Source organism: Lepidochelys kempii, chromosome 1 (assembly GCF_965140265.1).
Source record: "Lepidochelys kempii isolate rLepKem1 chromosome 1, rLepKem1.hap2, whole genome shotgun sequence".
In the NCBI taxonomy this organism is placed as follows: Eukaryota; Metazoa; Chordata; order Testudines; family Cheloniidae; genus Lepidochelys; species Lepidochelys kempii.
In genome coordinates, this window is record NC_133256.1 from 312,440,742 (window position 1) to 312,465,980 (window position 25,239).

Sequence of the window (25,239 nt, forward strand, 5' to 3'; positions counted from 1 at the left end):
AGTGTACATTATGCACGTTGGTTGGAGTCTCATAACTTGGGAAGAACAGCAATAATACAAAGTAGCAAACATGAGCTTCCACTAGTTCTACACAATTAGTCACATTCCTCCCTCATGTTTCCCCACTTCATTTCCCTCTCGCCTCCTTGGGTGATAGGCAAACCTGCTGTTGGAGTAACGTGGAAGGTGACCTGAGCCTGAATGACGCATTCTGCTATGCAGGAGGTTGCCCAAGGTAACACATTGATTGACAAGTGAGGGAAGGGGGAGGAATCCTTGAAGATAGTACATGTGACAAACCTCCTTTCTGGGGTCAGATCAACACTGAGCTGCACAATCTGAACTGTGTTTGCAGGCATGTGTATGCTAAGCTTTAGTTTTATTTTTGGTTAGTGACCAAATTAAAAGCAACCTGGGATCACCTGTATTGGCCTGAATATGCTCAGAACTTTTGCAACTCTGCATTAATATAATGATTATAACGAAATCTCATGCTTCAGCCAGTCATCTGTAGGGGACGGGGAGAAGCTTTTTCCCCCCCGTGATGCGTAACTAGCAAGAGACAAGACACCAGATGAAGGTGGGGGCAGGGGCAGTGGAGGACTGGTTCTAAGGTGGAACAGAGAAGCCTCTTTTTCAAATGCCTGGCTAATGTGTCTTGCTCACACACTCGGGGTTATGCTGTTCACCAGATTTGGGGTTGGGAAGGAATTTTCCCCCAGGTCAAATTGGCTGTGACCTTGGAAGTTTTTTAACGTCCTCTGAAGCATGGGGTGCTGTGTATATATCACCTAGTCCATTCCCTGCCATTGCAGGGGCCTTCGGCGTTAGTGGCACCTTGGTCTCTCTCTTCTCTTCCTGTGATGCACAGTTTAGTTTCCTGAGGACTGAAATATTTTGGTGTAGCTAAAATCTTTGGGATTAATGTAGGAGTATCTGGGTGTAAATTAATAGCCTATCATTTACATGAGGTCAGACTAGATCTAATGGTTCCTTCTGGCCTTAAACTCTATAAAAGTATGAAGTTACTTATGATGACTTGATTTTTATTGAACATTTCTCAAGAATTGAAACACCGAAGTACAGTTCTTAATTCATGAAATAGTTTTCAATGAAGTTTGTTTTCAATGCGTTGAGAGGTGAAATGTTTCTGGAAATTTAAGAAATTCTTCTTCTCTGAGGTTTCAGAAGCCAAGTGTTCCAAAACGTTTCTTGCTGATAATGGGCATGAAGTCCTGTGGGAGATTATTTTGAAAAATATTTATGGCTTTACTGCTGACACGAACATGGTTGTTAAAATATTTCAAGTGCCTGATAGCATAAAGTGGCCTTGACTGGAATTTTGGTAATCTTGAGTGAAAACACATGTTAAGCCCTTTGTTGAGCTATCCTGCAGAGCTATGGCTGGTAGTGTAATATTGTGCTTAGGAAGGGGGTTTGTGCTAGCACGTTCTGTATCGTTTCCAACTCAAAACCCTTTGTGCTCTATTTTGAGGGGAATGGGTGGGGAAAGGAGAGTTGACTGTACAAAGGATGGTCCTACACTAGTGTAGTTTTTTTTTTCAGTAGGAAAATGTGGTATTTATGAGTGAAAGGTTGCAGCTGAGTCTATAGTAGAACTGCACATTTGTACTGATTTAATTGCAGTGTAAAACCTCATTATTATCTTGTGAAAAGCACCAGTGATGCCCTGACTTCCTTGATGACATAAGAATCTGTTCATGGTAATGACCATTAACTCACTGACAGGGTGATAACGAGATTACAGGGTTCAGTTTCCTCCTCTTTATAAAAAATTGGTTAGTGGATGTGCTACCCAGCCAGTCAAACTTCAGTATATGTTGTAGAACAGCCAGAGAGAAGGTTTGCACACTTTTTGTTTCTTGACAACCTAATCCCCATGGGACACTGGGTGTTTTCTGTTTCTTTCTACCTCCTCTTACACATCAATTGCACGAATGTTTTGCTAATACCCTGGAGTGATGCATTTGTGATTTGTAACGCTTCCCATTGTTTGGTTCCTGAAGTGGTAATAGACTTGTAGAGACTCTGCTAGAGGCCACGCTTTTTTCATAACTACTACATTTTTCATAACTACCGTATTTTTAATAGAGATTTTGCCTACAGATCTTCACTCACTTGGATAATGGAGTAAAAATAGCTTGTGTTTAAAGTTAAAATAAGCCAGTTAGTCTCTAGCATGGACCACCAATGACTTCTGATACTATCACCCTGACTTCTGATACTACCATCCCAAATGGAGTAGCTGTGTGCACAGCAATCACATACTCATGTATTTCATCAGACACCTCTTGATAACATTATGAAAAGTTAATTTTTTTGTGCCGATTCTTAGTGATTTCAAGGAAATGGGGACTTGATAAAAACTCAGTGGAAAAAGCTTGTTTACATGCAGAGCTGATACAACCTCTCAGAGGCATGTACTGATTCCCATAACACAACGTATTGACAAAACACCTGAACGCTCTCATCAGTGATCCATGTCGTAAAGATCACTGACATAGGAGGTAATGAGACCACCGTTTCAGTGCAGGAATATTCAGTTAATGTTCCTATCCTGAATATAAAAAAATTCAAGAAATTGTTACCATTCTAATGGCTAAACATTAGTCAGTGTGATGTCCAGACAATTGCATAATATTTCTATTGATGGTATTAGTCAGAACCTACACAGCAGTGGCAGAAATACAATACTAAGTCTCAAAAAGTCCTGTGGCACCTTATAGACTAACAGACGTACTGGAGCATAAGCTTTCGTGGGTGAATACCCACTTCGTCGGATGCATGTAGACAAAGTGGGTATTCACCCACGAAAGCTTATGCTCCAGTACGTCTGTTGGTCTATAAGGTGCCACCGGACTCTTTGCCGCTTTTACAGATCCAGACTAACGTGGCTACCCTTCTGATACTTAATACTAAGTCTCCTCAATGACCATTGAAAAAGTTGCTTTGTTCGTGTAACTTTTGTCTGCCTGTTATACCTGATAGACCAGTTTTGTGTTAGAAGTTTATTTTGCTTTTCCTGACTCTGCTGTCCACCTGTAACCATTTCCGTTGTTGCTTCTGAATAATTATTTGCCTTTAGTTCAGTGTCACTGTACCTTTAATATTATACATCCTATATTTTCTCAAGTTGTGACTCTAGGGTTATAATTGAAATATAGGCAAGAACTATAGCCTTGAACTATGTGGCACATTAGACCTTAGTTATGCAGAAACCTTTTATCCTGCTCCCGCCACCTACCCAACCACGTACATTCATGTATGTGGAAAGGCTGCACTGACTTGAGTGATGGCAGGAGGGGAGGTGAAAGGAAAAGTAATAACTGAAGGAGGCAGGAGGCTGTTATCTGGGGCTGTTAAGCCACGAAGAAGCAGAGCTTTTTCAGACTGACTGCTAAAGTCTGTTATTTCTACTGAGCAACTCAGAGAGAATACCAGTACGACACATGTTTCCCTTATGCAAAATAAACTTATCACAAGTTATTCATGTGTGACAGCCACCATCTTACCCAATGTTGGAGTTGAAGTGGAGCCTCCATGTCTAAAATTACAGGTATGTCTACACAGCATTTTGGAGTAAGCCTCCCTGCCTGGGCCGACAGACTTGGGCTAGCCGGGCTTGTGCTGGTGCTGTAACAGTAGCTGTATAGACAGCACTTGTAGTTGTAGCTTGGGTTGGAACTCGGGCTCTAAAGCCCTTCGCCTCTCTTCTCCCACCCCAGTGTTTCAGAGCCCGAGTCACAACTTTGTCTATACTGCTATTCTTTTAGCACTAGCAAGAGCCCGCTAGCCCAAGTCTGTTGACCCAGGCTGGGATGCTGGTTCCAAAGGGCTGTGTAGACATACCGCATGAGTATCTACAGCTTGAGCTAAAGAACCAGGCTCTGTAACTTGGGCTGTAAAAGACCTACATGCTCTTTAGATGGGGCACAGAGGGAGATGCTACACACTGATTAGTGGGTTGTACGTGCAACATGTAATTTACCATTGCGCTCTCTGAGATCCCAAATGCGACCAACCTTAGGGCACTAGGAGTGAATAAAAATAAAATGGTTCAGAAAAGCTCCAGAAAGAGAGGAAGGGGAAGGATGGGGAGTGCCAGTGACTCTGTGGTGTGCTCTACCTTCTTTAGGAGCCTAGAGGGACCTCATCATGACAGCTCTGTGGCTTAGGTGGGGGACATGCACATTAGGTATCATGCTTTCTTCTGCAACCAGTGGAGATACCATTTTCTTTTTTTAAAAGTGAGTTGGTGCTTGTAGGTAAACTTTAAGTCCAAAGAATTTGAAGCAGACTAGTAACAGACGCCAGTAAACTGATGATGGTTACTGTGAAGTGTCTGGAGTGGCTCACAATTGTGTAACATTTACATGCTTGCAAAACCAGTACATTTTAAAAAAAGTCTCTTGATTTGGGATGCTTCAATTTTGGGGTGCCCTGATTTAACACTTTTTAAAGTATCCACCCCCTGAAAATCAGGCCTCTTTAAGGTCTCCCAAAATGGAGGTCCCAAAATCACTAGGTACTTTGGAATATTTAGGCCCTGGTGTATATTTGTTTTGTTGGATACATTCACTTACCTATTGTCTCGATGCTTGCTAAATTGGAAGTTCTTTGGATCCCAAACCAAAAATAATTCTCAGTAACGCATAATTAGGTATGGGTAAATTTCCAAACACATGTTTAATAAACTAAAAGTTCTCACCATACTTTTATTGCTATTACAGGATATATTTGTAGTCATTTACCCTCCTGAGATGTAAACTCATCTAAATCATGAAACTAGTGGGTGATTTTTTTGGTACACAAACTCACATGCTTGTTTTAGTTTCCTCAGTGCATAGCACAATGGAGCCTTTCAGAGATCTGAAGGTATTTAAAGGTGGTGGTTGATTAAAGGTGGTGGTAGTTCTACCTGTCCTTTAAATAAATAGTCCATATTAAAACTTGACTACCTTCTCACTTAGAGGTCCCTATTTCAGTTTGCAAAATTGGTCTGTGAGGACCTTTCTTCCACCAACCTTGGATCCCTGCTCTCATGTGAATTTGGCGACAAAAGTCTCCTTTTAACCTTCTAACCTTTAACCTTATATTCCACCTTCTGCAGCAGCTGACCCTGGTGGAGTGCACCACTTCAAATATTAGATGTTCATGTCCCACCACCACTTCCTGTCCCATGTATATCTTGGTGTTCCTGAAACTCAACATATTTATAAAATTTCATCATTCCAAAATGTAAGACTTTCAACTTGGAAAACAGCTCATGGGTTCAAAGTAGTTACACGTTCTACACCTGTCCTGCTGTTCCCCGGCCGTTTTTTGTGCTTATGTAATCGTGGTTTCCTATATTATTTTTTTTTAAAGTGTTCTCTTTCCTGTTGCTGTGTGAAACATGCACGCAAACAGAAGGGGAACTGGTGAAACTCGCTACACACGATGTTTTGCCAAATGCACAAATGCTTTTCTAACATTACTTTTCCCCCGCAGGACTGGAGAATTTTGTGCAAATCAATCTGTTGGAACAATTTTATTTTTCATTCTTAATTAAATAAAATGGAGAACAGGAGAACAAAAAAGACCAAGATAGATTAGATTTCCAGCCACTGGGAATCTTTATTTAGACCTGTGTTTAGCCTTCTGCTATTCAAAACTCAGAATACCAGCAAAAGATGACTTTTGTCTTCCTTGTTTTTATGAAAATATTTGACAGCGTCCACAGAGAAGTCCTCTGGAAGATCCTGTGGTACTATGGCATTTTAAGAAAGATGGTTAAGTTGATAAAAGCTTTGTATGATGAATCTGCTTTCTGCATCAGGACAGAGAGCAGAGACACAGAATGGTTTAAAATAATCCCTGATGTAAGGTCAAGTTGTGTACAATCTCCATTTCTCTTCTGCATTGTCATAGATTTTGTGATGAGAAGAACTGTTGCTGAGGACACTTGTATTGTTTGGGCAAGAGAGAAGCGGAGACATTTAGATTTTACACAAAGTCATACTGGATACCAGCTTGGGTGGAATGAAAAGACTCTTTGAGTATAAAAGCAGAAGCTGCTAAAATGGGACTTTGTATCAGCATGCAGAAGACCAAGACCATGGAGGCAGGAGAGAATACTGTCAAAGTTGACAGATGTGTGATTGATGGCAGAGAGTACAGAAGAGTTGATTACTTTGTCTGTCTTGGAAGTATAATATCTGGTAATGGCCAGCTTACTAAAGAAGCAAAGGAAAGAATTGGTGAAACCAGTGGATCATTTTTCCATTTGTGGAATATCTGGAAAAATAAGATGATACATCTAAACACTGTAATGAGATTGTGCAATGCTATTGTCCTTCCAACACTATTAAATGCCTCAGAAATGTGGCAGATTGTGGAAATACAAAACAGTAAGGTGAATGCATCCCACCAGCATTGTTTAAGAAGAATCTTGAGAATTTATTGGAGGGGTCATGTAATTAGTGTGGAAGCATTGTGCCACATGGATCAGTAGACTGCAAACTTAATAATTAGACAGAAACAGCTACAGTGATTTGGCCACGTCACCAGGCAACCCCATGGCAGAAGCCCAAAGTCCATCTAAGGCTTCCACCTGAAGAGAAGAGAAAAGGCATGGAGGGCAAACCATGACATACTGCAGGATGATCAAAAAGCATGCTGTCATCATGAAGACCGCTTACGATAGAATCAAACATCTTGCTGTGGCAAGAGAGCAGTGGGGAGAAAGGGGTTGCCTCACGTGCCACGAGGCACGGAGGTTCTAAGTAAGTTAGCTTTCTGAGATGTTTCTTCAGCAAAAGTGGCATACCTATTGATAGACAGTTTTTAGGCTTTTCTAAAAGTTGAAAAATTTGTGTGTGTGTAACATCAATAATATGCTATGTAAAAACTGCCATCCCACATCAGATTAATGGTCAGTCTGCTCTTGTGTCCTGTCATTGATAGCAGCTGGGATCAGATTTTTAACAGAAGGTGCCCGCAGTCGGCATTTATTAGTGCCTGTTGGAAGTTGGCTTATCCCTGAAGCATGAGAGGTTGTAGCCTCTTTTAAAAAAAAAAAAAAAGTTAAACTCTTTTTTTTTAATTTGATTTTTAATCCTTGCTATTATAACTCTGTATGTGCTTGTTGTCTATATGAATATCCAATCCTTTTCTCAGACCTGCTGAGCTGTTGGCTTTGATTATATCTTGTGGCAATGAGTTGGCTAATTGTGCACTGTATAGAATGTATTTCCTTTTATGAGTTTATGTATGCTGACTTCCTGTTTCAGTGTATGTATGCTCTTGTATTCTGAGAGATAGTGAGAAGTTCTCAATCAATATAGTTTATTATTGAATGCTCCTTTATCATCTTCCCTTTTATTCAGCCCTCTGTAAACAGTTCCTTTCTTTTCAATTTCTTCATATGGAAGCTTTCCATAGAAGCATTGTTTCTGTTTAATAATTAATTATAAATAACAATTTGCAGAGCCCATATCATTATTCATTTAGAACTGGAAAGCAGCTTTTCCATAACTACAATCTAAATGTTTGTCTGGTGACAAAAATGAGTAATTGTTAAACCTTTAGCCTTAAGGCAACTTTGGATGCTGTCAGGAGTTCTTAAAAAGTGTGCAACCAGACAAGAGCACTATGAGTTCAGCCATGAATTCTGCATGGTTTGTCTGTTTCAGTTTCTTCTGTGATACGAGTAAGAATTTGGGCAGTACTTGAATGAGAGATGATACGGTCTCTTAGCCAGGAGTGCATGCGCGTGTTCACACGCGCGCACACACACAAAATTGCACTGCCCACACAATTTTTCCCCTGGGGAAAATGAGATGGGGGTTGGGAAAAGAGGGAGAGAGAACAAACCAAAAATGGTAGATGTTAGTGAGGCCACTTATTACACCACTGTAAGGTGCACAATGCTACAGTGATGAGGGCAGTATAAGAACCTATAGAGAATAAAACAATATAGAATTGACACAACTTTTGAAAAGCACGTTGCAGTCACTTTCATGCTGGGATAGCTGCCCATAATGCACAGCGCCCAATGCTGCTGCAAGTGCCGCAAATGTGGCCACGCCAGTGCCCTTGAAGCTGTCAGTGTGGACAGACTGCAGCGCTTTTCCTACTGTGCTCTACGAAGGCTGGTTTAACTCAAAGCGCTCTACATCTGCAAGTGTAGCCATGCCCTTAGTAACACTTACACTTCAGTGGATAGTTCTATAGCCATTCTTGTCCCTTGCAAGAGGAGAGTTCCACAGTCTATGGCCCATTCCTGTGAAAGTTCTCGCCTGTTCTTATGAGCCTTCCCTTATTGGTAGGCTTAAATATGGATTGTCTAGCTCACTTTCAAGTCAATTAAAATGATTTTTGCTCTGGAATGAGTCTGGTGTATAGCCCCAAGTCTGCCCTCTTCTGAGGAGTATAGATGTGGGGTTGCCAACTGCTCTGAGTTTCAAGGGTCCTTGAAACTTTTCAGCATTTTATCACTACATTATAGCTTTAGTGAGCTGGCCAGGGCCACATTGGGCATTCCAAATATGGGTTCTCGTCCCTTGATATCATGCTAGATTGGCTTCCTCTGACATTAAGGTCTAGTTTCCCTTACATCTCATTACTCCCTACAGATTGTTGTGGGTTTTTTTCTTGTTAGGCAGTCTACATTCCACAACATACAGCCTACCATAGCTTTTCTCCACCAAGTTTGTTACATCTGTAATGAATACTAATAAAAGTATATTTTATCATTCCCATAAACAGGATGTCACTTCAAGCTGTCAGCTGAATAGCTTTCTCAAGTCAATTTCACTATTGATACCAAATTTTCACTGCTTTCTTCCCTGCTGGTAATATTCCAGAGCAACTTCAATGGGATCTTTTAGAAATTGAAAATATTGAAACCTGCTAAATCTAAAAGACCCATTTGTATAAACTATGAGTTAATTCTTAAGGTTATTGTACTCAGGCAAATGTCCACTAACTGCACTGGATGTTTTCTTGAATAAGGACTGAGTAAAAATATAAGGAGTTTGGGACATGGGATGATGTATGGAAGATGGCAACCATGTGGTTGCTATGCTGTCTGTGTTTTACAATACAATTGCCTTTTTGTCTATTTTTGCGTCCTAGAATAAAGATAAAATTTGATACTTTGTTTTGAATTAGTAATATTAAAATTATTGCTTCTCTTTTGGCAAAGCAGAGGCATTCCTGTATGTACAGGAAAAAAGTTGAGGATGAATTAGATAGTTTTGGATGCTGGCTAATCTAATCCAGCTGCCCTTTTTTGTTTATGAATTTGGAGATCAGTGGAGGAAAATATACAAATTCAGGAGGATGAGGAAGAGAATTCCTTAGGGAGGTACAAGTTAGGTTGTTTATATTTTCTCAGTATATCAAGCCATGGATAGTTCTACTGCTATAGTTTTTATTCTGTAAACATTTATCTCCCTACTGGTGTATCAGTGGGTATTTATCAATTTGGTATGTGTATCTGAAAAACCCCAGGGGATAACTCTGTCCTGGTTAACTATCTGTGCACCAACCCTTAAATCTACAATAGCTGTTTAGTTAATTTGTAGATACGATCATCAACCTGTTTGTAAATTATTTGTATGGCAAAGGGTAAATTTAAGGTAAGGGGTAAGAAAGCTTGTTTAGGACATTATTGTTGCAAAGCACACAGACTTTGCTCAGAAATAAATGTCCCATAGCCCCTAGCAACTGCACATTAGGGTAGAGATTATGGGCTGTCTGCCTGTACATGGAAACCTATGACCACTCTACTAGAAGCTGAGATAGTGAAGCAAGAGCTGAGAAAAACTGTATGGGGCTGTGAATCCTGTTTTACCATGCCATAGACTGGGGCTAACACCAGGAAGGAAGAATGGTTCAGTGGTTAGGACAATGGCCTAGGATTTGGGAGACCCAGGTTCGGTTCCCTGCTCTGCTGTGGACTTTGTGTATGATCCTGGGCAAATCTCTGTGCTTCAGATACAGAAGATGAGGGTGGGAGGTCACCTCAATTAAAATCAAAGTGAGGAGAGGACCCTGGTCTTAAGGGGGCAGAATACCTGTGGAAAGCTTAGGGAGGGTGGGACCCAGTAGATCTTGGTTTTATTTCTGCCTGAACCAAGTTGAACTGTGTAACCTTTATGAGGCTGAATTTTAAAAGGGATTAAAACCTACCTACCACAGAATGGTGAGAGGCTGAATTAAGTGGTGGCTGCACCACATGCTGATACATAGCACCTTAGGTGGAAGGATAAGTGCTATTAATCAAAAGCATCGTGAAAGGCTTTCTTTAAAGAAAATTGTGTTCGACAGCTAAACGCTACTTTGTCCAGGTAACCCCACTAGTGGTTTCCACCTCTTGGAGCTCTGGTCTGAGCCTTTAGGGGCCCCTACCAAAAGGACTACAAATAAAGTGGCCACCAAAACCCCCTGACCCAATTCCCAGCATCCTTGGAGTCAGAGGTGAGGACAAAAGAAACTAGAAACCTCTGCTGGAGCGAATTAGGGAGGCTTTTGCCTGGGTGATCAGAACGAGAAGTCCACTGGACCAGTAACAAGCCAGGGCTGTGCAGACTCAGTAAGTTAACAGGACAGCAGCCGGACAGAGAGTGTTTTTTTAGTTTGGAAGCTGGGAAAGAGAGGAGGAGTCCCTGCTAAATCCTCATTTCCCCAAAGGGAGTTGCACTACTCTGAGGCTCTGGTTGCAGAGATCAGGCAGCTCCAGCGCTGTAGTGACCAGGTTCCAGAGAGAGAGGAAGAGAGACGATCTGGTACTGGCTATTAAGAGTCACCCAAGGCCCTAGGAGGATTCCAGACCAGGGAACAGCAAGCCTGGTTGGAGTCAGAAGAGGACCCTCCCCCACTCAGGGGTGAAAAAAAAGTAAAGTCACTTGTTTGAGCCATCCAACACCACAGCAGTGCAACACTCCATCTGAGGGCATGCAGCCTCTGCCTTCCATCTGCCTTGGCATGGTGCCAGGGAGGGTTTGGAGAAGTTTGTGAGTGTTTGGAGGTGGGGAAATTGACTTCCTTCCTTCCCCACATGCCTAGTGTCCTATTCCCAGGGGTGAAAGTAACTTAAAGGACTTGCCGGTACTCCGGAGTCCTGAGGAGGGGCGTGGCCTCTGCCGGAAGAGGACTTTAAATCCCCGGGCCCTTTAAATCGCTGCAGAGGTGGCTGGGAGCCCTGGGGCTCGGGGGCGATTTACAGGGCCTGGAGCTCTAGCGGACGCTACCACAGCAGAGCCCCATGCCCTTTAAATTGCCGACGGAGCCCCGGGGGTCCAGCAGCAGGGTTTGGGGCTCCGGCTGCTGCTACCCTCCAGGGCCCTTTAAACTGTCCCCGGAGCCCTGCTGCCGGAGCCCTGGGGTGGTGGCAGTGGGACTCCAGTGGCTATTTAAAGGGCCCAGGGCTCCTGATGCCTCTACCACCCCGGACCCTTTAAATCCTCCCCGGAGCCCTGGGGTAGTGGCAGCAGGGCTACAGCGGCAATTTAAAGGGCCCAGGGCTGTAGCGGCGGCAGGAGCCCTGGGCCCTTTAAATTGCCACCCGAGCCCTGCCACCGCTACCCCAGAGCTCCGGCAGCGGGGCTCTGGTAGCAATGTAAAGGCCCCAGGGCTCCTGCCACTGCTGGGAGCCGCAGGCCCTTTACATTGCCCCCTGGGGAACCCGGTCCACCCTGGTACGGCTCACAGGCTCTTGCCGGCAGGGGGTGGCAGGTTTGTAGAAATTTTGGTGTGGCCCAGAACATGCCCCTGCCCAAACTCTGCCCCCCCAAACTCCACCCCCCACCTGCCCAAGGCTCTGGGAGGGAGTTTGGGTGGGGGAGGAGGTCTGGGGTGCAGGCCCTGGGTTGGGGCAGGGGATTGGGGTGCATGAGGGGTGTGGGGTGCAGTCTCTGGGAGGGTGTTTGGGGATGGGAGGGGGTCCAGGGGTGAGAACTGTGGGGTGAGGCTGGGGATGGGTTTGGGGTGTGGGGGAAGCTCAGGGATGAGGCAGAGGGTTAGAGTGTGGGGGGGATGAGGGCTTTAGCTGGGGCTGGAGATGAGGGGTTTGGGGCATTGGAGAGGCTCAGAGCTAGGGCAGAGGGTTGGGGTGTGGGGGGATGAGGGCTCTGGCTGGGGTTATGGGCTCTGGAGTGGGGCAGGGCTGGGGATGAGTTTGGGTGCAGGCAGGCTGCCCCAGGACTGGAGCCAGAGAGGAGGACTCCCCCACCCCCCAGCCCTCTCCCTGCTGGCAGCAGCGAGCTCTGGGGTAGGGGCCCCCCTCTCCCCCCCCCCCAGCAGCACACTCACCCCTACCACTGTCACTGCATGTGCTCCTAGGGCCCCTTTCAGGTCCAGGAATCTCCTTCACCTTCCCTGTGGTGGGTGCCCTGCCGTGGGAGGGCTGCCATCACATGCACACTTCATCCCCTGCTGCCGCCCCTCACTGTAGCCTCACTGGGGGTGGGGGATGGGGCTGCCCCTTGCCCAGCGTGGGGCAGGAGCAGTGACTGCAGGGGGCGGGGGCAGCTGTACTGGTGGAGGGTCCCCTCGGAAAATGAAAGGGTCTGAAGGGGAAGGGCATCCTGCCTTGGCAGTAGTGGATGGGGGGGCACTAAGACCGTGCAGCAGCAATTGATGCAGGGAGGGAGCATGGAGCTGCAGGGGAGAGACAGGGATGCTCTGCTTCAGGCCCCAGGGAGGCACGCAGGGGCAGCAATGGGGGACCAGGGGACACTCGGGGGAGGCGTGGGGGGGCAGCAGGTGGGACCAGGGGGGAGACCCGGCCCCGTACATTGGTGGAGCTGGGCCTGGGCCCTCAATATTGCTGGAGCCACGAGCCCATATAACTTGTCTCTGCTGCTTGCCGGTGCCGGGGCATGTCGGCTTACTTTCACATCTGCCTGTTCCCAGCAAAGTCACTCCCTCTGTTACACTGTTGTTTTTGATGTAGCAGGTGGCATTCCTTTGGTGGTGTTTGTTTTATTTTGTCCCCTGTGTCCTTGACGTTTACACTCCTGGCTATGTAGTCGTGTTGTCATTGATTTTTCTGAAGGGACAGCACTCCTGCCTGTCCGGCACAATGTGGAGGCACCAAAGTACAAAGGGTGGAAAAAAACAACCACCCAGGAGCTAACCCATATGAACTGAGAGGAGAAGCTGCTCCAAATATTGGTGATAGCAAGCCATCTGGGAGGCGAAAAAGGCTTCTAGGTCTTGTCATAGTGAAGTATGTCTCATTTATTTGTTTCAGAGCAGCAGCTGTGTTAGTCTGTATTTTCTTTAATTTATTTGTGTGTCATTTGATGGTGAATGGGTTAAACATCTTATGATCTACTGACTGACCTTGAAGGCTTGCTTCATAACTAAAGGTGGAGCTCCTTTGCCTCACAATAACCTTTATATATATAGGTTTCAGAGTAGCAGCCGTGTTAGTCTGTATTCGCACAAAGAAAAGGAGTATTTGTGGCACCTTAGAGACTAACGAATTTATTTGACCATAAGCTTTCGTGAGCTACAGCTCACTTTATCCAATGAAGTGAGCTGTAGCTCACGAAAGCTTATGCTCAAATAAATTTGTTAGTCTCTAGGGTGCCACAAATACTCCTTTTCTTTTTATGTATATAGGGCACTCTACTTAACATCTCCATTTTACAAGTATACTTCCAAGATTATTAATCCACATCAATCACCTAGTTTTTCAGGGATGACTGAGTTTGTTTCAAGCTTGCTCTGCATGATACCATGTTGGGGAGGAGTAAACAATGAAATTTGGTGTTGAAGTAAATTAATATATTTTGGTTGAATGAATATATGTAAAGGGAATAAATGACCATTTGCAGATAGGTAGATACTGTTCTCAAATATTTCTATTGAAATATAGATCAACACTTGTAGATTTCAGTAAATTGCAGTAAAAACCAGTAGGTTTTCTGGTTGTCTGAAATGAACTATTTCTCAGTTGATTTCAGTTTGCAAAATATGAGTTTAGATAGCTGGAAAAATTAAAACAAATGGTTAAATATGACTTCAGCTAACTGGCGCGTTAAGATTTAAAGAGCATAAATATACAGGAGGGATTTGAAAGTGATCTCCAGGTGACATGAAGAAGTATGTGTCTATCTGGGAAAATTAAAGAATTAATTGAAAGAGAAAGTTAGCTTGTTAGCTGAGGCAGCCAATGCTAAAAAACCTACCTTTCTGGTTTGTTAAAACTTTCATGGTGAGTCTTCAGAATTCTTATTATAAAATGACATTTTGAAATGCAGCCTCTTGATAGAGACAAGAATTCTGAACAATTGCCAAATTCCTTATGAGAGACCTAATTCAGGCTATTTTCAAGGTCCAGACCTCACCACACAATTAGAAATTTTCCACAAATTAAGAGGTAAACTTTATACTTAAAGCAGACTTGTGTTTTGGTTAAATACTGTAAGCAATCCTGAATATCTGCCATGATTTGCCTCTTCCACATCCTCTAGAAAAGTACTAATTGTTGAAGAAGATGTACAGATCTTCAAAGGCAAAAGGAATATTTTAAAATGAATTATTTAGGCAAAACTAAATGTATTACCTTTTATGAGCGTGTGTGTGAGAGATTTTTTTTCAAAATACTGTCATATAAAAAAGTTCAAGTACTATTTCCAACGTGATCAGTCAATAATAATGATTCAGGCCCCAAATCATGAATTTGGCTTTAAACATCACGAGATTTTTAAAAATGTAATAAATGAAGTTATTTTGACAATGTTTTTGAGCCTTCTAGAGTTAATGTTTGCAAATTTTCCTCCAGAACTATGAGGGCTAGAAACTTTTGTTAACGTGAGAGTATCAGCTTTTAATTTATCATCTGACTGCAGGAGCTGGGGAGACTCAAACTTGTGAATTGGCAACACAGAGCCAGTGCTGTATAGCTGCCCTGCTAGACCAATCCATAAAACATTAGCTGGGGCTGACTTCCAAAATTTGAGATAATCCAAGTTAAACTAGGATTGTTGGCTGAGGGAAGCATATATTACATATAGTGGAGTTTTTAAAATATTTGCAATTCTTGTTTTTATTTGGAGGCTAAATCAGATTGAAATCTATTTGTGGTCTATATGCACTGTACAAATGAAACCAAATGTGTCTGGTAAAGGTTCTAGGGTTGCCACCTTTCTAATTGCTGGTAACCGGACTACCGAGGCCCTACCCCTTGTTTATCTCTTCCCTTAGGGCCCCGCCCCGGTAGCATGCTCTTCTTCCTCCCCCGCCATCTCCTGTCACTGGATCATATCCACCTCCTTCCCCAACCAGCTGGGCTCCCTCTGCTCCGAGGCTAGTATAGAAGCTGCTGCAGCCTGACAAGGAAGCCTGCCTGCGGGTAGGACGCGGCCCTGGCTGAGTAGGGGCTGGCGCAGGTTAATGACCCTGCAGCCCTGTGCCCTGCAGTAACTGAACTTTTGGTGTCCGGTCAGTACCTGTTTCTGGACATTACCCAGTCCTCTTTTTGACTGGACTTTCTGGTTGAAAAATGGGCAGCCGGCAACCCTAAATGGCACCCAGACACAGAAGCTAAAAACAGGACTGTCCTGGTAAAACCCGGAGGGTCCATAACCCTAGATTTAGCACTATTTTAGTATGATTATTTTTCTCAAATTAATAGAATATGAGATACTTTTAATAATGAGCAGCAAAGAGTCCTGTGGCACCTTATAGACTAACAGACGTGTTGGAGTATAAGATGAAGTGGGTATGCTCCAATACATCTTGTCAGGCTATGTAGACTCCCTCCTCAGGCCCTACGCTACCAGCACTCTCAGCTATCTTCGAGACACCACTGACTTCCTGAGGAGACTACAATCCATCGGTGAATCCATCTTCCTGACTACAGTCCATCTTCCTGAAAACACCCTCCTGGCCCCTATGGATGTAGAAGCTCTCTACACCAACATTCCACACAAAGATGGACTACAAGCCGTCAGGAACAGTATCCCCGATAATGTCACAGCAAACCTGGTGGCTGAACTTTGTGACTTTGTCCTCACCCATAACTATTTCACATTTGGAGACAATGTATACCTTCAAATCAGCGGCACTGCTATGGGTACCAGCATGGCCCCACAGTATGCCAACATTGTTATGGCTGACTTAGAACAACACTTCCTCAGCTCTTGTCCCCTAATGCCCCTCCTCTACTTGCGCTATATTGATGACATCTTCATCATCTGGACCCATGGAAAAGAAGCCCTTGAGGAATTCCACCATGATTTCAACAATTTCCATCCCACCATCAACCTCAGCCTGGTCCAGTCCACACAAGAGATCCACTTCCTGGACACTACTGTGCTAATAAGCGATGATCACATAAACACCACCCCATACTGGAAACCTACTGACCGCTATTCCTACCTACATGCCTCCAGCTTTCATCCAAACCACACCACATGATCCATCATCTACCGCCAAGCTCTATGATATAACCGCATTTGCTCCAACCCCTCAGACAGAGACAAACACCTGCAAGATCTCTATCAAGCATTCTTACAACTACAATACCCACCTGCTGAAGTGAAGAAACAGATTGACAGAGCCAGAAGAGTACCCAGAAGTCACCTACTACAGGACAGGCCCAACAAAGAACATAACAGAATGCCACTAGCCATCACCTTCAGCCCCCAACTAAAACCTCTCCAACGCATCATCAAGGGTCTACAACCTATCCTGAAGGACGACCCGTCACTCTCACAGATCTTGGGAGACAGGCCAGTCCTTGCTTACAGACAGCCCCCCAACCTGAAGCAAATACTCACCAGCAACCACACACGGCACAACAGAACCACTAACCCAGGAACCTATCCTTGCAACAAAGCCCGTTGCCAACTGTGTCCACATATCTATTCAGGGGACACCATCATAGGGCCTAATCACATCAGCCACACTATCAGAGGCTCATTCACCTGCACATCTACCAATGTGATATATGCCATCATGTGCCAGCAATGCCCCTCTGCCATGTATGTTGGTCAAACTGGATAGTCTCTACTTAAAAGAACAAATGGACACAAATCAGACGTCAAGAATTATAACATCCAAAAACCAGTCGGAGAACACTTCAATCTCTTTGGTCACTCGATTACAGACCAAAAAGTTGCAATTCTTCAACAAAAAAACTTCAAAAACAGACTCCAACGAGAGACTGCTGAATTGGAATTAATTTGCAAACTGGATACAATTAACTTAGGCTTGAATAGAGACTGGGAGTGGATGTGTCATTACACAAACTAAAACTATTTCCCCATATTTATTCCACCCCCCACCGTTCCTCGCTGGTAATATCTCACCTTAAGTGATCACTCTCGTTACAGTGTGTATGGTAACACCCATTTTTTCATGTTCTCTATGTATATAAATCTTCCCACTGTGTTTTCCACTGAATGCATCTAATGAAGTGAGCTGTAGCTTACGAAAGCTTATGGTCAAATAAATTTTCTAAGGTGCCACAAGTACTCCTTTTCTTTTTACAGGACTCTTTGCTGATTTTACAGATCCAGACTAACACGGCTACCCCTCTGATACTTTTAATAATGAGCACATCAGAATTCAATATTCTAAATCTATTCCCAAATATGCTATTTCTAGGTTTATAATCTGCTCTCAGTGGGCTGGTAAAGGCCCAATACAAATACTGATGCAAAAACTAAGAACAGATTATTTTTGGTAGTGCTTGAAAGACCGAAATGAAAGTGGAAAAATAACAGACTTCAAAGTAAGATCTGGCCTCCTGACCACAGGTCTATGAATAAGTGGGTACAAACTGAGTCTTTTTTATTTCACATTAGAAACTTGTATTAGCAACTATTCCAGAAGAGAAGACTAAAAATGCTATTAAATACAATGCCTGCCAGCATTAATTTACATGTTTTTGATCATTACAGGTCAACTATAAACATACCATTCTCTTCCTTGAAATGAGCTGAAAACCACATACTGCTTAAGTGGTTCTGTATAAAATATTTATGCATTTAGTGTTAGTCACACAATAGTAATTGGAAAACTATGTCCGGTTTAATGTCTACTATTGAAACATCAGTGCAACCATTTGGTTTTATAAGTAAGTGCAGCAAATTATTGATTTTTTTATAAATATTCCAGCATAATTGTCAGTCTCTTTGATACGTTCAGCTCTTATGTGTGTATTGTGATTGAAGTACAGTTTCCTCTAAAATTAAACTTCTAGTTCTTAAGTGGTTGATGTAGAAAGAAAAAACAGTTTGCTGTTTCATTAGACAAAACATAAACTGTGGAAGTCTGATGTTCTTTTTGCTAAATTGTGCCATGGTAAGGTGGAGATTTTAGAGGCAAAAAGGCAAATGATTTTTGTCTACTTGGGTTCGGAAAACAGATTTTACGCTAATAATCTAGGGAACATGCAAAATGAGTACCTTCTTTTAACATGCTTATAATTAAATAAAATTTACATCTTCATTAAGATACCTTTTGTGGGGACACCTTTTGCTTTTTGAAAATAGAATGATCCTGGACAGCATCTAAAATGAGTTCTTTATTCCATCTTGATCTCTCATTAGCACCTGCTGGAGGACAGGCTTTTTTCGTAAAACTCACTAACTGCATAGGCTCTCAATACCAGTCTTGTCATTCACATCACATAGCTACCATTGTGTGTTTTGCCTATGCACAACTATACTTCCCTTCTCTGCTGTCCTACTAACAAGAATACTGAACAGTTGAGAGAATAGTTTGTCAAGTGATTTGATGATCAGTGGGGGAGATGCTGTGTTTCTTAAGGGAAGGAATAGACAAAAGCTGACCCATCTCTTCTAAAGATAATCTAATTGAATGTTTTTTATAATTGCTTGACCAGACGTAATTGGCTTGAGAGAGCATAATCCCCCAGGAGCATATACAAGTATGCCACCTTTATTATTTATTGACATTCATTATATTAAGCAGGAAAAAAATATTATTGATCTGCTGCATTCACCTCTCTCTACAGGATAAGAGGAGTCTACTGTGATAGGTGGAGAAATCTAGAAGTACTTAGATGCTGTTTGTGAGGATGCAATATTGAAGGAACCTTTTCTAATTTAAATTTTTCCCCTCCATCAGATTAAAAATCCATGTTCTGCTGAAAGGGGGAACAAAAAGTTGTAGCCAGCTGTAAGGGATTGAAATTACTCAGAGTAAATACTTCAGTGCTTTCTAGTTAAGTACTTTTTAGTGTAATGAAATTGTAACTATTTATTTCATGCCTGGAGGCCTTTAGAATTAACCTGTGTTGGAATGGTGTGAATTGTTTCATCAAGAAGACAAAAACATAAAATCATCGCTGATAAAGTTTGTAGATGACACAAAAGTTGGACAAGTGATAAATAATTAAGAGATCCAGAGTGCTCTGAATCAGTGACTCATTCTCTTCAAATGGGCATAAGCAAACAATATGCTTTTTAATATGACTAAATGTAAATGTATGCGTCTAGGAACAAAGAATGTAGGCCATACTTACAGAATGGGGGACTCTGTCCTAGGAAGCAGTGACTCTGTAAGAGACTTGGGGGTTGTGGTGAATGATCAGCTGAACATAAGCTCCCAAAGTATCACTGTGGCCAAAAGAGTTAATACAATCCGGGGATGCATAAACAGGAATCTCTAGTAAGACTAGAGAGGTTATTTTACCTCTGTATTTGGCATAGGTGTGGCTGCTGCTGAAATACTATATCCAGGTCTGGTGCCTACAGTTCAAGAAGGATGTTGATAAATTGGATTAGAAAACATGTTTTATAGGGATAGACTCAAAAAGCTCAATCTATTTATCTTAACAAAGAGAAGGTTAAGGGGTGACTTCATTACAATCTACTAGTATCTATACCGGAAACAAGGCTTCAGTCTAGCAGAGAAAGGTCTAACACAATCTAATGGTTGGAAGTTGAAGCTAGAGCAATTCAGACTGAAATAAGGCATACATTTTTAACTGTGAGATTAATTAACCACTGGAACAAGATCATGGTGGATTCTTCATCACTCACCATTTTTAATTCAAGATTAGATGTTTTTTCTAAAAAATATTCTCCAGGAATTATTTTGGGGAGGTTCTATGGCTCTATAGGGGTCAGGCTAGATGATCACAGTTGTCCCTTCTGGCCTTGGAATCTATGAATCTATAAGATCGGAGCTGACTGTAGCCTTTTGAGGTGGACCTAGAAAACATGCCGCCTCCTAACATAACCCCAGATTTAACTGCTTCATCTCCTGTAATCTTACAGGACAGTCAGTGAGGAGGTGCTGATTTTCATAATCTGTTATACAAAATAAGTTAAAATATGTGGTGTACAGTTGAGGAAGGGATGGAATTTTTGCCTGTAGAAGTGGCGCCCAGTTATTTGTGATGTTTTTTAATGTCTAGCTAACATAGTTACAAAATTCTTTCAAGGGACAGCTCCCAAATAAGATGGTATCCAGGGGGCCACTGTAATAGTTTAAGTGAATTACAGGAATACCAGGTTATTTTGTCTCCCCCTCTCCTCCTTCTCCTCCTGTACCCTAAATCACTTAAATACAGAATCCAGAGCAGCCAGAAATATTAATATACAGCAAATGCACAAAATAATTATTTCGTTCCTTTGACTTCTAAACTAGAAGTATCGAAGTATGTCTGACAAGGTAACATAGTAAAAATAACGGAGCAGAAACTCATTTAATTAACTCAGCTAAAAGGTTCCCTTATTTTCTAGTTTATTTTGAGTGTCTTCTCTAGTTTATTTCCTCCTTCCATTTCTTTCTCTACTTCCAAATCTAAATCATTCTCTTTATTTGATGCTCATATAGCTCGTCATTGTAGTTATCTGAGTGTCTGTCATTCTAGATCTCTATTTCCCCCCTCTCTTCTATTTTTTGTTTTTATGCTCTCCTGTCTCATTGAGAAGCATTTTCTCTTAAATAGGATATTGTCATGAGCCAGCCAAACAGTCCACATTCCTTTCAGGATACCAGTATAGTAGTGCCTCAGTCAGGTAATTGTTCTTCATAATTTTATTCTTAAAGCACAACAAAGTCAATTTACCCAAATGCAGAATGACTTATAATGTGCAAACCTGTAGAACTAGCAGTTCAAAAATGTCAGCCCCCATTCTACATGTTTCTGCCCTCTCAAGTGTTATGCCTGTTGCTATGAATGTATAGGTACTTGGGATAACATGGTGAATATCCGACTCTCCCATCATATTAGCTTATAGCTTTTACGTTTGCCATATTAGGAAATGCTCTTTGGTGGAGTGTGACCCTAATCTTCTCTCAGCGATTGTGTTATGTTGACTGAATTTGAGGTGGACACAGTTATCCAAATTGGCGCTATTAATAATAATACTTAGCACTTTACATCTTCAAAGTGGCTTAAGAACATTAACTTGCCATTAACCTTCAAATAGCTCCCTTGAGGTAGGCCAGAACTATTCTCCTATACAGTGCCAAGCTACACTCATCACTGAAATAATATAATAAAAAATTGATGATAAAATGGACAGACATTAAGTGGCTTTCTCAAGACCATGATAGTGTGGATTAGAACTCTGATTTCTTTCTTAGATTGAAAATGCTTTGGGGGCAGGGATGTAATAGCAGGACTGTGTGTCTAGCACAAGAGTCCCAATTTTTGACTGGGTCCTCTAGGCCTGTTAAAAAAAATACACACTCCCACGCACACACAGGAGTCCCAGTCTGTGCTGAGTCTGCTAGACGCTGCTGCCTGTCATAAAATCACATTTTCAAACACCTCTGTCTTAAAGAATCCAAACAAACTGTATGTAGATATGCTTGCATATTTATACCTGCCTCTGGAAATTTCCACTACATGCATCTGATGAAGTGAGTATTCACCCACAAAAGCTTATGCTCCAATACTTCTGTTAGTCTATAAGGTGCCACAGGACTCTTTGCTGCTTCTATGTAAATAGACTTCAAAGTACTTAGTCCATTCATTCCCTTGTTTGGTATTATGCAGTTATCAATAACTGTTTCCTGATTCTACATTCTGAACTAGAAATGTCTGCCTCTATAGAACCATATTCTTCACTACTTGCCTTTAACTGTGCTGTTGCTGTGTAATGTTGAATAACTCTCACTTTTCACCTCAGAGGTGTGTGAACACACAGAATGTTGTTCAGAAAGCAAATTGGGAATCTTTCAGGCTTCCTGGCAGTAGACATACATAAAGTCACTATCGTTATTTTGTCTGTTCTTTAGAGGCAGAAGCAGCAAATTCATGTACCTCCAATCACCACCACCCTGTTGTAATAGTTTTTGAAAGGAGACACCATTTCCAAAGGGAGGAAGTGGGTGAGAAGCTCTAGTCTAGTGTAACAAACCATGCTGACCGCACCTATGTACATAAAGGCAAATATTTCTCTGTATTTGAAATAAACTGCATTTTGGTCAAGTGCATAGAACACACTTAGGAATTGTATTGAAGTGCAATGAATGCTGCAGTTACGTTTCTGAGATGGACCTTTCCCCTTTCTCTCCAACCTCTTTCACACTGTTTTCTAGCTTCTTTGTTTCTGCTCTTAGCTTTTTTGTAGGAAAGTGGTGGCCCATTAAATTGCAGGTTTTTTAAGCTGAATCAAAGTATTTGACCTACTATTATCAGTTCTGTTATAATGTTTAAATGGCCTGTGGTTTTATGATAAATTTCAAATGACTTTAATCGTTCACTGCTTTCAGAATGTAAACTGACCCGTGTCTTGTTAAGAGCTGCCAATAGATACTGAAAATTATCTTCCTAGACACTTTGACAGGAGAGAGAGCATTTTATGCAGTGCATACTATCACATGAAGGGATAGTTCTGCCTAACAGCTCAGATTTGCCTGCTTTTATAGCAGAAATGAGCAAGTGTTTCTCCTATTAAGTTGATACCACCAAACCATATATTAAGACACTGGGCAAATTTAGTGTTCTTTGTTCATTTTGTGGCAAGAAGATTTGTGAAGAACAACTTGTTCTGTCTTTGGGGGCTCTCAAAGTTTATCCATAATGCCTGAATAAACATACTTTGTGCAGAACTATGTGGAGATTAAGGACATGGCAACAGATTCCATACTTGAGCTTATGGGTAGGGCATGGAGCTGTGCAGCACCTCCATGACTGCTACGGGGGTGGAGTAAAGGCTACAGCTCAAGATGAGAATTTGAGTCCATTTAATCTATTTAATTGCAGAACTGCTCTCTGGCTACTCCCTGCATTTCTCTTACCTGCTTCCCAGAGCTATCACACAGCACAGCTGGGCCTTGCCTACCAGCTGCAGTGTCACTCTTTCAATCCACTATTCCTGTGAGTATCAGAACTAAAGTGGTTAGTCTGCATGGGGGGGGAACTTCACTTTTAAATGTATACATCCCGTATGTACATAAACATCAGCAGTAGCATACTCTCCTAATTCTCCGTGTCAGATTTGACATGAAAATGGAAGAGAAAATAGTTTAATACTGTCTTGCATTGCATGTTTTACCACTGTCAAGTGTTCTGTGTAGTTTTCCATTTCCTACATATCTTCTTTCCATCTTAGCAGCATTTTATTTCCCTCTCCTACCTGTACTTTCTTTCACATATCTTTCACTTACTACTTTGTGTATCAGCATCACTGATGGTCTAATACAATCTAGAGTCATTTCGTTTAATGTCTGTATATAGTGGCTAGAAAGCAAAGCTTGTTTCAAGCAAGCAGTGTGACCTTATTGGTGGGTCACAGCTGCTATATACCTGATTAATAATTTCTTGCTCAAATAGCGACTTCACTTGCAGTTCCATATCATAATTTATTCACTTCCAAACATTGAGAGAGAGAGAGAGAGAGAGAGTGTGTGTCAATTGATGATCCTGGAAACTGCATTTTATAATGAACAAGCAACATTGCTTTGTTTAAACAATCTATAAAATACATTTTATTACAATACATAAAATACAATACATAAAATACATGGATGTGTGTTTGGTAAGTTCCAGTTTCTGAAGAAAGCTTTTATCTTCTTTCAACTGTTGGTGTGTAATAAGTTTGTGTAGGGCTACGAGGTAATTTCCTGGGTAGGTTTATTTGGAACTAGTTAATTCAATGTTTTTTTTACTCCATTACTGAATAGGAGACATAAGAATGAGAGAGAGAGAGCAGTACTGATATGCTTTAATATAGAGTTCTTAACTTCCTTGCCCCCCCCCCAAAGGCATCAGCGCATTGTTTGAATAAATCTAGATAGAACACAGAATTTTGTTTCTATTTTTTGTATAATTTTGACAGCGTTTAAGAATTTTTTCTATGAGGGGGTCAGACAATAATTGCTCAATGATAGTAGACATTGAGATTCAAAAAGTTGAAGCATTATAACTATTAAAACACAAATTGTCAATATCACATGTCAAAATATACCAAGTAAATATCTTCAAATCAAATTCCAATAAATTCTCAAGAGGCATTTTTCTTGCATTGTCTATCTGTACATTTCTGTAATTATCGATGGAAATATTTTTGTCGTTGGTTTGTGTATGTATCATGAAATCCATGTTTACCAACATTTACCAGTTAAAAATCTAGTCCTTCTAAGCCTCTTTATCAACAGTTGCATTATGAAAGGTACCTGGGACCAGCAGTTACTTACTGACAGTTTGACCAAACATGTTTTTTCCTAGAAATACTGTACCCAGTAATAATAATGGAAAGCTTCTTTTGAATATCCTTTTCCACTTAAGTTGTTGAGTACATGGTTGATCTTCTTCATTCATGTGAATACAAAGATGGAACTATCAATTTTATACCAAGATGACTGTATGCATTTGTTTTAAAACTGTTCTCTGGCGTTGCTATACTTGGTACTGTGATATAGTGCACCAGCCTTTCAATTCAGGGGGCCTATGTTTAAATCCTAGTTGACTCAGAAAAGGGGATTGTTTTATTATTCACATAGTGGATGAAAATGTAAATAAAAGAAACACTTCACTGCAACAGTTTCTGGTTAGGAGAGGCCCAGACTTAGCATATGGGTGTTTCAGGCTAGGCTTTGAAATGCTTTGTTATAGCTATCAGGCAGGATGGAGTGAAATAAATCTGATTTAGTCTAACCACACAATGCCTGTCCAATATAACTTATTTTGAGGGGCTCATAACTGCCTTCTTAAATAAGCACATATCAGCCTCCCAATACTAAAATCTAGATGATAGACTCTCAGAGCTGAACTGTGCAACCATTATT

General features: G+C 41.7%; 1 protein-coding gene across 5 annotated transcripts in view; it reads left to right on the top strand.

The window, feature by feature from the left end:
* PLXNB2 (plexin B2) overlaps nt 1–25,239 on the top strand; it is a 325,762-nt gene that overhangs the window by 116,032 nt on the left and 184,491 nt on the right. The window contains exon 3 of one of the 5 annotated variants that reach the window (XM_073328266.1): nt 23,216–23,329. The exons of the other annotated variants lie outside the window; for them this stretch is intronic. The gene's annotated coding sequence lies outside the window, so the exon portion shown is untranslated. The remainder of the gene's footprint in view (nt 1–23,215; nt 23,330–25,239) is intronic. 5 annotated transcript variants of the gene reach the window in all.